Raw genomic sequence first — 14,715 nt, 5'->3', positions numbered from 1 at the left:
TCCTGTCCTGTCCCGCCACAAAACCTGCGCCTGGGTGCGCTGGGCCTGCCGCAGGGCTGAATCTGCTGCGAGGGCAAAGGTGAGGAGGTGGCTCAGCTGCAAAAAACCCCTCCGGGATGGCCCACCGAGCGCGCCAGGAGCCCTCCGGGCGGGATGAGCCGGCCGTGCGCTGGGAATCGCCCGGGAGAAGCGGGTGCCCTCCCTGCCCACCATGCCGGGGGCATCTCCCCACCCTGCCAGGGATGGCAAACGCAGCTGGGTGGGGAAACCTCCTGCTGCGACAGCCCCGAGACAGAGCTACTGCCCGTTTAACTGGAAAGGCACAAATTCAACCCATCTGAAGTTTCCTACAGAGCCAAGAAGGTGAAGGGGACGATGCCACTGGGAATTGTAGCCCCTGTAAATCTGACTTGCCCACCAGCCATACCCATTTCATTCCACTGATTCCATACGTGCCCACCGATGCCATGCCGTGCCAGTGGTGGCCACCGATGTCATCCCATGCCGGTGGTGGCCACAGCTCCAGCCCACCCCGCTGCTCTTTGTGATGATTGTAGGCAACCGACCTTGGCTTTGCTGCTGGAGAAAAAACTAAAAAAAAAGAGAGAAAAGCCAAGGCTTTGGACACAGAACAAAGGGGAATTTCTGGTTTTGGTTGCTCTAAGGGTCTCTTCAGCTGGTTCCTCTGTTTTCTGGTGTCATCATCCAGAGGTGCAGCTATGGAAAGGCCCAACCAGCACCAGGCCAGTGTGTGCCTTTGCTCCCCCCAACCCCCTGGCCTCTCCTGCACGTGGGGAGACACAAGAGGAGCCCGATGGGGAAACACAGACAGTAGGATCATTGCCCCCTCAGCAGGTTCACCCTCGACACCGAGCTGTGCGGTGCGGGGACACGCGGGAGGGCAGGGATGGCATCGCGAGGGACCAGGACAGGCTGGAGAGGGGGGTCTGTGTGAACCTCATGGAGTTCAACAAGGCCAAGGGCAAGATCCTGCCTGTGGGTCAGGGCAATCCCAAGCACAAATCCAGGCTGGGTGAGGAGTGGCTGGAGAGCCGCCTTGCGGAGAGGGACTTGGTGTTGGTGGGAGGAAAACTGCCTGTGAGCCAGCACCGTGTGCTCACAGCCCAAAAACCACCCGTGCCCTGGGCTGCAGCCAGAGCAGGGGGGCAGCAGGGCCAGGGAGGGGATTCTCCCCCTCTGCTCCGCTCTGGGGAGACCCCCCTGCAGTGCTGGGGCCAGCTTGGGGGCCCCCAACAGCAGAAGGACACGGAGCTGCTCGAGCGGGGCCAGAGGAGGCCACGAAGATGCTGGGGGGGCTGGAGCAGCTCCCCTGGGAGGCCGGGCTGAGAGAGTTGGGGGGGTTCAGCCTGGAGAAGAGAAGGCTCCGGGGAGCCCTTCGAGCAGCCTCCCAGGGCTTAAAGGGGGGACAGGAAAGGTGGGGAGGGACTCTGGGTCAGGGGGTGGGGACAGGACTAGAGGCAACCGTTTTAAACTGAAAGAGGGCAGATTTAGGTTATATCTAAGGCAGAAATTCTCCCCTGTGCTGGGGGTGAGGTGCTGGCCCAGAGTGCCCAGAGCAGCTGTGGCTGCCCCCTCCCTGGAAGGGTTCAAGGCCAGGTTGGACGGGGCTGGGAGCCCCCTGGGCTGGGGGAAGGGGTCCCTGCCTGGGGAAGGGTCTTGAAGGTCCCTTCCAACCCAAACCATCCTGTGATTCTGTGAGCCACCTGCCTTCTGCCTCTGGCCGCAGCTGAAAGCAAAACCAGCTCTCCCATGACGAGGAGTCCCAGTTCAAGCTGGGTTCACGTGCCTGGGGTCCTGTGGTCCCCAGCTGGTGTAGCCCAGCCCCACGTGCCCCCATCCCTTAGGGAAGGGCAGCTGAGCCAGCAGCGCCCGTTTCACCGCCGGTGCTGGGGGTGAAGCACAGGCAGAAATTTCCCGTATTATTTACAGTCACCGCTGGGTTTAACTCTGAGCACAGCTCGGAAGCAGCTATTTCTGTTCCCTTCAGGTCAGTGACACTCCCGAAGGGCTCTGATCCCCTCTCCTGTGCCGCCTCTCTTCCGAGCCTCTGGCTTGACACCGTTTCTCAGAAGAGGGCTATCATTTGCCACCCACACGAGCCAAATTGATACATGTCAGCTTTTCCCATCGTCAGGTTCATGTGACCATATCAATACTTTGGGGGAATGATTATTATCTGCCTTTGGGGGAGGTGACGCACACTCTCCGTGTGGGGTTTGCAGTTGTGGGGTGTTCCCAGCCGAGGGTCTCCCACCCTCCATTACTTCCCCCGTGGCCCCGAGATTCCCCCGGGACCGCCAAGCCACTGCTGGACCCCGCGCCAGGGCACAGGGGGTGGGACCACAGACATCTTCCCTGGGATCATCCCACTTCAACAACTTGGCTCAAGGGCCCCAAGAGGACACTGGCTTTGGGACAGACGGACATACGGACACTGTACGGTGCTGCCCTGGCTACACACCAGCCCCTCCACCTTCCCCTCAGTGCCTGCGATGGGGAACCTGCAAGCTCCCGTCTGGCTCTGACTCAGCCTCTTGATTTTGCAGGAAATTCAATGATTAGGAATTGTCACCATCTTTTTTTTTTTTTTTTTCTCCAGGAAATCAATTTTTTCAGGCTAAGCAATGGACCAGGGAGTGCTGCAGCCCAGTCCTGCCGTTGGGAATTTGGGTCTTCCAATACAAAAAGAACACAGTGGAATGGGAAGGGGTTTGTTTGAAACACAAAGTTCAGTGCTTCCTCAGGCTATGCAACACCTTGACTTTAACTGACAATTAAAAAAAAAAAAAACAACCAACCAAACAAAAAAACAACAAAATAATTAGTTTAAACTTAAATATATCTACATTTTCTAAAAGAATTAAACAGTTTATAACTATTTACAAGCCTCTAACCTGGTATAGGGTGGTGTCTGGGGCTCCCCTGGGTGGGATGGGGTCCCAGGATGGGACAGCATCGGGTGTTGGCATTGGCAGAGCTAGCACCGAGCCGCTTCCCCCGTCCTTGCAGCAGTGCCGGGAAAAAGGTATTTAAGAATTTGGGGAAGAAATGAGCCATTTTGGCATGTCAACTTTTTTCCCCCCTACAAAATTCCCACTAACGACACAGTTCGGTCATGGTGGGAAATAATTGCGGGTTTGTGTCTGCTCTTCTGCTGAAGGATGCGGTGGTTGAATCCCTGAGTTACTGCTGGTTTTCTGATGTCCTTGGGGATGGCGTGGGACAACGTGGGACAGTGGGGGACAGTGAGGGATGGCGTGGGATGGTGTGGGACACTATGGGATGGCATGGGACAGCATGGGATGGTGTGGGACAGCACGGCCCACGGGCACAGCACCGCGTGGAGCTGAACAGCACCGTGCCGAGCCGGCGCTGCAGGAGCCGTCCCCGCAGGATGGGATACATGCTACAGAGCTGAGCAAGTCCTCGTTAAAACCCAAACACCCACACGCCAGAAAACCCACTCAGCTACTTCTTCCTTTACATGCAAGAGCATTTTTTTTTTTGTCTTTGCAGATGTTTAACATCTTGATAAAAGTTTTGAGGTTTTCTTTTCTTTCAAATCTGACTTTGGCTACTTGAGCTTGCTGGAGCTGCTGCCATTATGGTCAAACAAAGTGAATTTTTTTTCTGACACACAGTTCAGCTGTTCCTCTCCAACAGCAGCCATGCACCATTTCCTTCCCCAAAAAGCTGCCATCAGCCGTGATGCCCTTTTCCACCGGCGATGGCCGAGCTGCAGCACAGGGCACTGTGGTCCCAGCATGTCCCCAAGGTCACCGCCGAGGTGAAGGGGCCGTGCAGGAGGAGACACTCTCCACATCAGCAATCGGTGGGGTGCCCCGGAAAGCAGCGCCAGGCACAGGGGTGCTCCCACCCACACCTTGTGATGGTGGTGGCCCTGGGGCAGGTGGGTGCCGAGCCAGCTGCAGGGCCCTGCATGGGTGGCAGAGGTGCATGTTCAAGTGCAGAAGAAAATATCTACTTTAGTGTCACTTCAGCTCCCAGATCTGTAACCTGGGGAGGCGGGGGACACTGATCCCCAAGATGCAGCTGCAGCGCCCGGGCACAGACCTGCCAGGATGGCAACACGAGGCTGGCTCCCAGCACACGGCGGGGAGAAGCCTCCAAATTCAACCAGATACTTGCTGGGGTCATGTCGTCCCCCACGAGACATCGAGATCCAAGGCAGGAGCCCGGCTGGCATCCAGCCATGCACATCCCAGAGCTGGTCCTTCTGTGTAATGGTCTTTTCCATTGTGGAGGCAAGAAAAGACTCGGGAGATATTTCTCTGCCCATAAGACCGTGGCTTGGCTTTACTCGAGTCTTGCAACGTGCTTGGTTAAGTCGTGCACACTTTCATGGTTTTCCACGTGCAGCACATTACAAACACACTCGGTAGTAAATAGATCCTCAAACATCAAAGAGAAATTTTCAACTTCTCATCCTGGTATCTCTTCATCTATCAATTAGGTGATTAAAATCTGCATGGTAGCTGAATAACAGATAACATTGGCTAAGGGCAAAAAGTCTTCGCCGTCATTACATAATGCCCTTCTTTGGGGCGAATGGCACTTCCCACTGTCTCGCCTGATCAGCACAGGAAGACACCTATATTTGGTAGTCAATGGAGACGTCGTTCCTTCTTCACACTATAAAAATGGTGCTCTGCCAAGCAGCCAGGCAGAGAGGCCCTGGCCAGCCCACCCCGCCGGCTCGGGAAGCGCTCGGACGGCAGCGACAGGATGCTCCCCTCGCTGAAGGTGGCTTTCACGCTCCTCTCCATGCTTGAGCTCATTTCTTCCAGACCACTGGTGACTACCTCTGACAGAGTCAAGCTGTCAGAGATCATCCACCACATCCAACAGCTCAACTCAGGAGTGCAGGTAAATGCCGCTACACCTCCTCGCTTTTCTTTGCTTCCACACCAGAGGAACATAATTGATGATGATGATGATGATAATGATGATGATGGTCCTTGGTGCTCAAGGCCAGGCACCAGCACTAACTGCTGCATCCCACCTCCAGCTTTGGGCACCCTGGCCCCTTTCAGCCTAGACTTTGGGTGCTCAGCATGTGATTTGCTGGTGCAAGAGGCTGCCAGGGTCAGGCAGGGTGAAGTTTTCCACCTGACAGTGCAGAAAAAAATGCTGAGGAACACCCTCCCCACCCCCCACCCCCCCCAAACCTCCCTGTCCAACACACAGAGCTGTGTTGGGGGTGACCAGTGCAGCTCGTGATGGGGACATGGTGCTGTGTGAGCTACCGGGGGGGGAGGTCCCTGCTCTGCACTGGTCCGGAGCACCCGCAGAGCACCCGAGCACCCTCCTGCCCCTTCCCCAACAACTATTTGCAAGTGCTGTGCAAACCTGGGTCCCGTCTTCCCAGGAGCCTGGTTTGAAACAATTTCCTGGAAGGCTGCTCTGGGGAGGGCAGTGGTGGTGGTGGTGGCACCTGGGGTGCAGCCGGCGAGGGACACAGTGTCACATCCCAGGGGAGGGTGCAGCTGGCAGCTCCTCGGGGACGGGCTCGTCATGACGACTCTTTCTTGTGTCACCTCTCCAGGTCCCCTGCAACAACACCCGAGTGGCACAGGTCGCCTTCACGGACGGAAAGGTAAAAGATGATGGAGAGATAGGCGGAAAACGCGTTGGTAATAAACACAGACGTAGCCGGCGCCCTCCCCACCGCGGTGCACAGCCCACGTAGCAGAGGGAGTTATATTAGTCACCGAGCAAGAGCTGCTCGAGTGCCAGTCGCCGGGGGCGAGCACACAGCTGCGCCCAAGGACCTGCCTCCAGCACCTCTGTCCCCCCCCACCAGCTCCCCCCGACCCCGACCTTCGGGCACAGCCCAGGGCCCGAGTCACTGAAAGGGGCTGCGCTTCCAGCCGTAAAATGAAAGCAGTTTAGAAAGTCACTGTGAAACCTCCCACCAGTGCTGGACACCTTGCTAAGTAGCATCAACTTAAATCAGCTACCTGGGTCTAATATTTCTTCTTCTCCCTGCCCCCCCCCCCAATATTTACCAGCTGTTGGAGCAGGAGGTGCTGTGCCAGGCTGCCACGGCGCTCACAAAAGTCACAAAGTGCAGGAAAGACTACGAGCCGTTGATCATCAACTTGCGGAGCCTGCACGGCCAGACGGTAAGCAGGAGCTGCATCCCCTCCATCCCCCCTCCTCCATCCCAACTCGCCACCCCCGGGGTGGCCGTGCCCCTGCCCCCCCCCCGCCCCCCATGCACAGGCCCCATTTCTGCGCCCACTCCCCAGCTGTACCCACAGGACTGAGCAAACTGATTTTTGTTATCTCACACGGGGTCGGACCAGGGCATCGCAGACCTGCGTGGTGCTGGGGGATAATTTGCCTCCCTGGGAAGAGGGTGAATGTCCCCACCAGCCCCCGGGGCCAGTGTCCGTGGGGGTCACACAGGGGCCAAGTGCTTGTCCTGAGCAAAGGACAAATTCCCAACCTCCTGGGGTAGCGTCCTCACAATTCTGAATTATTTGCTGAATTATTGAAATGGAGACAGAGGCAATGGAAACAAACCACCTGCTTGGGCTGGTAGCCCGGCTACCGGCCATCTGAGCTGCTCAATCCTGCTGTCAGCACTAATGTATTTACACTTTCCCTTCCCCAGAACTGCTCCCTGAGCAATGAAAACGAGATCTATCTGCGCAACTTCTTGCCAGAGCTGGGGAACTTCACCCAGGGGATGTACAGGCACCTGGCCACGGCGGCTGCACAGTGAGACGGGGTGGCTGCCAGCCCCAAGCCTGAGGATCTTACTGATGGTAGCTCTTAAAAATAGGTTTTGCAGAGATTTTTTTTTTATTATTATTATTTTATTTTTTTTTACGCTCCTCGTCTCGTGTGCACTTCCTCAGCTCTGCTCCAGCCCTCCTAAACCCAAGGCACTCCTGCCAGCAAGTCCCAGCAGGTGCACCGGGCACCCGGGGTCACCCAGCTGCAATGAGAAATGTTCCCCCCCCCCCAGCATCAGCCCAGCTTGCCGGGTGTTGGCCAGGACTCAGCCTCCGCAGGAGAGGGGGCTCGTCTGGATGAAGCTGCCCTTAGAGCTCCCACACAGCCCTGCAGCCCCCCGGGATGGCTGGCTGGGACCCCCCCGGGATGGCTGGATGTGGCCCCCCGGGGATGGCTGGCTGGGACCCCCCCGGGATGTCTCCCAGGAGGGTTTACCCAGCCAGGAGGAGCTGAGCATCACTCCCGGACCGAGCGGCTGAGGAGGTTGAGCTTTTTAACTTGTTCACCTCCTCCTGCAGCGCCTACCAAAACCAAAACCAAATTATCTGCTTCCTGTTCCTCTTAATGGAGGGAGGCTTCTTCACAATCATCTCCTCTTCCTAAAGAGATCAAAATCTAGGCTGAAATGATGCATTTTTTTGCTAACGAGTTACTACAGCAGCTCGGGGGGGGGGGGGTGGGATCCCCACGGGTGCCCAGTGGGAGCGGAGCTGGGGAAGTGCAGCATCTGAGGGCAAAAACCAGGAGGGGAAACAGCGGAGGGAACTGTTAATGTAACCTTTAATGTGTCTTTTATATTGTTGGTGTGCTTTTAAGTTATTAATAGTGAAGACCAGGAGAGTCTGTAAGATAACTTTGGATCTAATGGGTGCTCAGTGGCATCACACTTCTGGAGTTTATTTATTATTATATTTTATTTAAATAACTTATTTTTATACTGTGTAATCTAAAGATTCAAGACCAGAAAGTCCTGGCTGTTAAAAGATTTTCTTTGCTTGGGACCCAAAACAAAAAGGAAAAGCCAGTATTCAGGTGTTTTATGTTTAAGTTATATAAGAGTAGTTCTGTAGAATAGTCATATTTAAAATACTGCTACCTCATTCTTCAGGACCTCCTGTTGCCTTCCCACAGCAGCAAATGAACGTGTGCTGATTCGTAATTTATTGTTCTTCCCTTTATTTAAAATATTTGTATTACGACAGAGTTAATATATTCAAATGACCATGTATTTGGGTGTCTTCATTTTATTTTGTATTTTTTCGTTTCAACGTTGCACTGATGTTATAAAAGTGTCTCAGGGCTTAAGCAATAAACTACTGAATAACAAGCTCTTGGTACCAATGGTTTCTGCTGTCGCTTCCCCTCTTCTTACCTTCAGCAGTTAATGAAGAGCGTCGGGGGGTGCTGCCTCCTTGGTTGGTCAGCACGGGGGAATGGGGTGGGGAAGGTTGGCGTTTTTGGGGTAATATACAGCAAATCTACTCAGCCTGCCATCAAGAGCAAGTTTTCAAGAAAGCAAAAGGCACCAATGGACTTACCCGGCTTGTGGCGCAGGAAATCACAGGGCGACGGGAAGGGTTGGAGGCGCGGGGATGAGCGGCCTCGTTCGGGAAGGGGGGGTCCTGTGCACGGGGCCGTGCGGAAGGGGAGCGTGTTGGGGTGCAGCCCGTGGTCTGGGGGCAGCGGGGCCGAAACGGGAGCCAGCGGCCGGCAAAGGATGCGGGGAAAGGGAAGGGATGGGGCCGGCTCGTGGGATGGGTGCTGGCAGCGGCAGGCACACGGGCAAGAAATAAACGGGCAACCTGGCTGTTGGAAATTGCCGTAAATGCAGGAAATTGCTATAAATGCATGTGCTGGGGGGGGTTAACTGCAGCCTTTGGCTTTGCTCTGGAGAAACCCCAGCATTATGAGCAGCAGCACCAGGTATGGCACGCAGCAGAAATGCATGAAAAAAGCAGCACCTCCCTGCCACTGCCGGCCGAGATTTACCCTGATTTACACCATCAGTGTCTGGCCTGGAGCTGGTTTGGCCCAGGAAAAGAAGGGGAAAGCTGAGCAGGCCGCCGTGGCTTTCAGCAAAGCCCAGGCAGGATCCTCCTGGGATGGGGAGATGCTTCAAACTGCAGAGCATCATGGGGAGAATGGCTGGGGGGGGAAACCGGAGAGGCGGTTCTGAACCAAGCACCTTCCTTCGGTGGGGAAAACGGCAGCAGGTTCATCCCCTGAACGATGGCTGAGGAGAAGGAGCAGCCGGTGCTCTAGAAATGACCCTCCTGCCCAGCACAGGCAGAGATGGGGACCGCGCCGGCGCCGTCCCTCCGGGCAGCGACGGGACCACCGCTGCCACCAGCCACATCCCACCCTCAGGAAAGGATTTTTCCCTTCATTGGCGACTTTCCCATCGCGCAGCGATGCAGTTTTCCACCGTGAATCAGCCCGAGTCGCTCAAAGGTTACATTTTTCTGTTAATATAGCATTTTCTGTTCATTTACTCCAGCGTCAAAGCTTTCCACCGTACTCACTGGGGAAACCACTGTGTCTGCAGGATGGGACCACCACCTCCATCCCCTTCTCCAGCACCACTCTCAGGCCGGGAGCCTCCCACCACCCCCTTTCCCAGACCAGTGGGGTGACTCTGGGGATCCCAGGGAGGATCCCAGCCCCACAGCCTCTGCGCAGCCGGAGTGCTCTCACTTATCTGCTCTCCATCGAGAGCGGTGCAGGTAGGAAACGGCGCAGCACTCCGCTGGCAAATCCCTCGCAAAGGTCTTTCTGAGTCAGTGGCACTAACTTCATCTGGGGCATTTCGTAATTAGACAAACAAAATTACTCTCAGTCTGGCTGCTCCTGGATTAATCGCGCACTCGCAAACTCTTATCAAGCATCTGATGGCAAGTTGCTATTTGAGTTAGAAAAATACCTATTAGTTATTACAAAACTCCGAAGTTTCCCAGCTCAGCTAATTTCTCAGTGTGATTTCCTGCGGCAGCGCTGGTCGGTGGTGCCAGCAGAGCCCAGTGCCTGAACCTCACTCAGGTTTTGCCCCGAGCGGGACAGGATGGGCCAGGGCAGCCTCCAGCTTGCCGAGACACCCGGTGCTGGAGCAGAGGTGCAAAAAATATTTTCCCAAGCAAGCGCCGGCCCTTCCAGGCATCAATGCTGCAGGACCAGCCCACGCCGGCTCCCTGTCCCTCGCCCACGTCCCCGCAGGGTGCCACGGGCAGGGTCACGCTGTTTCAGGGGTCCCATTTGGCCAGGAGGGCCCCCAGGTCTCCATAAACCCCCCGGTCCCGGGAGGCGGCGATGCCCCGCTCCTACCCAGGAGGTTTTTGTCCCCACGGGCCCCAGGCAGGGCTCTGCCACACTTTCTGTTTCTCCTCGGGCGCAGGTTAAGATAACCGTAGACAGAAAATGGTATGCAGATGAAGGATGCTTTGCATGATTTGGAGATATTCAAATGAAACACGAGATGGAAGAGCTTGCGGGATAGTTAAGAGAAAAAAAAAACAAGGCTCCGTTATATTTGAGCGCGGTCAGAGCCATGGTGTCCCCAGTTTGGCCACTTTCACCTCACGGTATAGAGAAAGTCTTGGGATACGGAGAAATGAAGAATCCCCAAACCGCGCAGTTTACAAACTTTTCTTTTGTACGTGACCTGACTCCTACCACTGTTATCTTACGGTGGAAATTTCCTACGTTGAAACGTAATGCAAGATCAGAAGAAAATCTTGACTTTTACAAAAAAGACCTGTTGTCCTAATTGGATAGGAGCAACCTTGGAAAGTGCAGATAAGGGAAAATAAGTTTTTCCTACAGGTTCAGCAATTTTACAGCCATAAATTGAGATGTTTCTTCCAGAAAAGCACACACAGGTATAGATCACTAAAATATCCAGAAACCGTGAGCTGAGGGGGCTCAGTCCAAGCAGGCCATGAGCATCCTGGTCCCGGTGCTGCTCACCTTCCTGGCGCTGTCAGCCTGCCAGGGCCACACGGCCACCATGCTGCAGACCTCCACCGTTCTGAAGGAGAGCATCAGGCTGCTGAGAGATCTCCTGAAGACCGAGGTAGGGCTCACTCGCACGGCTCAGCCTTTACCCGTGGAGAGGAGGGACAGATTGTTTCGCCGGGCTCAGCGAGAGCGATGCTGAGTCAAAGAAAGGTGCTGGCCCTGGCGGGGTGGTGGGGGGGGGGGAGGACCGCGAGCGGGCGGACGGACGGATGGGTGTGTGTCAGGATGGATCCGTGGTAGCGGTTTCTCTAGCCTGATTGCTCCTCTCCTTTGCGTCTCAATAAAGGTTTCCTGTGACAAGATGAACGTGACAAATATTTTCGCAGGCGATAAGGTAAGAGAGGAAAAACTAACTCGTCCTTCGTCGAAAACAACCATACGGCCACGCTGGGTACTGGGAGAGGATGCTGGGGGTTGGAGGAGAGCACGGGGCAGGGAGGAGCTGGGCGTGAAGCCCTGGCAGCGCCGCCCGGCCCGGCGCGGTGCGGGAGCAAGGAGCCCATCGTGAGCCCCGAGCAGAGATACTGGTGCCCAGCACAGGTGGCCTCACCATCCCGCATCCATCCCCACCTCCAGCCGAAGCCACATCGGCGGCTCCCGGCCACCTCGGAGACAAGGGGAGCCCGGAGGGGTGGGCAGGAATGGGCAGCGGGTGTTTGAGCCGCGCGCAGGGTTTTTCAAGCTTTTCAGAAAGGAAAAGAGGAACCTCTCTTCCTTTGCCTTGGAGCGGTGTGTCACCGTCTCAGACACCCACACGCGCCTATCGTGCAGCATCTCGAGCTTTGGTTAGACACACTATCCCTCTTTAGCCTCTCATCTGGGGGAAGGCTCTTCAGTTAGCAGAAGATTTAATAGCAGATAATAAAGCCTATTTCTGCTTTGAAAATTGCTGCCTAAGCCAAGCTCCCCGGCACTAGAGTTCCTGTTTTCACAGAAAGCCAATGCCCTCACCTCGCGCCGCACGGGCGGGCGGCAGCCGAGGGGCACAGCAGCCTCCCTTTGCGGGGGCTGGGGCTGAGCACCCCCTCAGCTTCCCTTTTGGAAGGGGGGGGGGGAGGTCCCCTTGCCCCCTCCTGCCACAGGGACCAGCCTGGGGAGCCAGAAGAGATGCTCGGGATGCTGCACAACCCAACCCGCAGCCCTGGCCGTGCTCCCGGGGACGGGACGGCCGCTTATTCGGTGTGAAAGCCAAGGAGATTGAGCAGGCAGCGGGACCGTTCCCCCAGCGAAGACAAGTGAATGGTTTTCTTACTACCACCAGCCCTTCACTTACTAGCTCCTCATCTTCCACGTGTCTCTGCCGTGGGACTTTAGCTACTCAAAGCACCTGATGGAGGCAACCTCTTCCCAGGGGCTTTTGTTATTCCCGTAGAGCCTCTGCCCCCCCAGACCAGCTCCGCTCCCATGGCACCGCGCAGGGAGCAGCTCCCCCCAGGCACAGGATCCCGCAGCAGGAGCACGATGCTCCAAGCACGCGGGTGCTCGCTGCTGCGCCGGGCTCTGCCACGACTTCTCACCAGCAGCTGAGAGGAAAAAAAAAAAAAATTTATAAGGGGGCAAAAAAAAAAAAAAATGTTACCTGCACTGATTTAATCTGCTGGTAATGAAGCCGTGGCTGTATGATGAAAAGGTTTCTTTAAAAAGTCATGCATGTCTTTTTTTTTTTTTTTTATTTTCCCCCCAGGAAGATGATGTGGAGATCTTATGCAAAGCTGCCACAGTAGCTCAGCAGGGCTGGCACTGCCACTGGCAACTGGAGGGGATTTACCTCAATTTGCTCCATCTGGTCCACAGGAAAAGCGTGGTGCACAGGGTAAGGCAGGGCTCTCCCCTCCCAGCCCTCAGCCTTCAAGCTTTCGGCGTGGCCAGCTTCTCCCTCGGTCACCGGTTTTGGCTTTCGCCCAGTCCTCTCCCACTCCCACCACGAGCAGCCAAGACCAGGCTGCAGAAGGGGCTCCCTCCTTCAGCATCCTCATGGCTGTTTTTTCCTACTACAGGCACCGTGTCCCGTGGCAGCAGGCAACACTACCTCACTGCATGATTTCCTAATGGGCTTACACAGAGTCCTCCAACGATTAGTAAAAGAGTAGAGGGTGAAATGAAAAAACACACTTTTTTTTTGTTTGTTTTTAAACTATAATGACACTGTATTTTTCAAATATTATTTATAAGAATTCTTTAAATAAATGTATTTTTGGACTAAATTCGGAGGCATTGCATAAGATGTTTCTTGGCCAGAAAGTAGAGAGTGCAGGAGCATGTTTGAGAGCTCAAAGGTGCTGGCTGGAGCGCTGGGCACCGGGCTGCAGGGCCCAGCTGATGGCAAGAGGGAAACTGCAGAGCAGGGACAGAAGGATGGATGTTCTCTATCCGCATCATCGGAATGGGACCAGTTTGTGACTGGGTTGGAAACCAGGGCACAGAGGGGCAGGGCTGACTCCAGAGCTCTGAGCAGGGATGGGTTCCTAGATGGAACTGGGGCTTTAATTCCACGAAATTGGAAGTCACTTTTGTTAATTTACCATCTAAGTCGCAAAAAAGATATCGATAGGGCCACAGTGAAGGGTCTGGAGGCCACTGGCACAAGGGTGGTGCTGGCAAGAGTTGACAAAACACAAGTTTGTCCTGCTGTGGAGTAAAGGCTTGTGCTACCCTGAGGAAAACAGGTCTAAGCAGAGGAAAAAGCCTGAGAGAATCCAGATTGGAGAAAGGCCACAAACAGGGTCTGCTTCTGAAAACAGGGAACTTGGAAGGGTGTACTAGGGCTGCAAAGGCAGAGGCCAAGTCCAGAGCTAGGCAGGCACTTAGTTCTCCCCTCACTTTATAGTATATTCATAGCCTCTATTTATATTATAACCTCTACTTATACTATTTAAATATAAAAATATATATATGCCATTCGTCTACGGCATAGCCCTTTGTGGCCTAGGAACGAAGAGGCTCCAACATCAACAGCCATGAAAGAAGTAGCAACAGGGAACAGAAACGCACTGCTTAAGGGACCACGAGCATGCAGCAGACCTGGGAGGGGGTTAAAGTCTCTCCAGCACCAGGGGAGGGGAGTCTGCCAGGTATTTAGGTGACTACCCATCTGCAACTTTGGCATGGCGTGGGAGAGCGCTTTGGAAAGTCCCTGGACCACGCAGGGTTTGGTTCGTGCATCAACTGAGTCACAGCACTCAGGGGAGCTGCAACGGTAGCAGACCGCAAAGAACCTGTTACCTACTGCAAGAGGAGGCTGAAATGGCCTCCAGAGGAAGAAATGCACTGCAGGCCACCACAGATCACGCAGCAAATGAAACAGAGCTAGGGGAGGCCATGAAGATGCTCGGGGGGCTGGAGCAGCTCCCCTGGGAGGCCAGGCTGAGAGTTGGGGGGGTTCAGCCTGGAGAAGAGAAGGCTCCGGGGAGACCTTCGAGTGTCCACCCAGTGCTTACAGGGGGGGACAGGAAAGGTGGGGAGGGACTCCTGATCAGGGGGTGGGAATAGGACAAGGTAACACTTTTAAACTGAGAGAGGGCAGATTTAGGCTATATGTAAGGCAGAAATCCTTCCCTGTGTGGGGGGTGAGGCGCTGGCCCAGAGTGCCCAGAGAAGCTGTGGCTGCCCCCTCCCTGGAAGGGTTCAAGGCCAGGTTGGACGGGGCTGGGAGCACCCTGGGCTGGGGGAAGGGGGCCCTGCCCTGGGGCAGGGTCTTGAAGGTCCCTTCCAACCCAAACCAGTCTGCAACTCTATGATCTCCCATTCCTGCAGGTAAATTCACACCATCTGCACCAGTGCGGGGTGGGACAGGCTTGCCCTGTCACACAAGGACCCTCAAAGCCAGAGCAGTGTGCGAAGCTTTCTCCCCACCAGCTGCAGCCCCAGGGCAGCACCAAGCACTCCAGGAGAGAAGCTGCTGCCCCATCCCTGCGCTGG

Source organism: Tyto alba, unplaced genomic scaffold (assembly GCF_018691265.1).
Source record: "Tyto alba isolate M040663 unplaced genomic scaffold, T.alba_DEE_v4.0 Super-Scaffold_17, whole genome shotgun sequence".
NCBI lineage: Eukaryota > Metazoa > Chordata > Aves > Strigiformes > Tytonidae > Tyto > Tyto alba.
The sequence above is the reverse complement of the archived record's forward strand: the minus strand, read 5'-3'. Positions refer to the sequence as shown.